Raw genomic sequence first — 932 nt, 5'->3', positions numbered from 1 at the left:
CTTGTGACTCTATAGATTTCCAATTACATTTCATTCAATTTGTGGTCCTTTGTGACTGGCTTCTTCCATTTAGTGTGTTTTCAAAGTTCATCCATGTTGTAGCACGAATCAGTACTTCCATCCCTTTTCATTGCAGAATAGTATTCCATTGCACGGCTATTCCACATTTACTTTTATCCATTCATCAGCTGGCCACCTAGGCTGTTTCCACTCTTTGCCTATTGTGCGCAAAGCTACCCTGAAGGCAGTTTTCATTTGTCTTGGAGTGAACGTCTGGGCCTTATGGTAACTCTGTGTCTACCTTTTTGAGGAAAACCCCCATTTTACATCCCTGTCATCCGGGCTGCTGCTCTCCTCTCTCCACCTCCTCACCAACGCTTCGACCACCCGACAGCAGCTCTAGAGGACAGGGCAGAGCGCCACCCAGCGGGCTTTCCAAGGATGTCATCCTTAGAGCAGCAGACTACCACATCCTCCTCCCAGAGCAGCTGCTGGGGTCCGACCACCAGCCGTCCAGTCAGCAGCCAAGTGCTTACCCACCGGGCTGCCGGGGGTCACTTGAGAGGGTGTGCACTGGTGTCTGACTGTGTTTTGGATTTGCGCTGCCCCGATGGCTAATGATAGTGAGCATCTTTTCATGTGCTCACTAGCCATTGATGTATCTTTGGAGAAATAGCTATTCTGTTCCTTTGTCCCATTTTAAATTTGGTGACTTATCTTGAGTTGTAAATTCTGTATATATTCCAGATACAAATCCCCTATCAAAGACATGATTTGCAGACTCTCTCCTGTTCTGCTGGTCGTCTTGACGGTGTCTGTGGTAGTAATGTGTCAATGGGGCTGGGCAGCTGGATTAGCGTTCCCCGTGATGAGACTGGTGATCAGCCCCATGGTGGAATCTACTGGCGCAGCTGAGTAGCTGCCTTAGGGCT

Source organism: Orycteropus afer, unplaced genomic scaffold, assembly GCF_000298275.1.
Source record: "Orycteropus afer afer isolate SDZICR_OR568_19922 unplaced genomic scaffold, OryAfe1.0 scaffold00174, whole genome shotgun sequence".
NCBI classification, from domain to species: Eukaryota; Metazoa; Chordata; class Mammalia; order Tubulidentata; family Orycteropodidae; genus Orycteropus; species Orycteropus afer.
Note: the sequence above shows the minus strand (reverse complement) of the source record.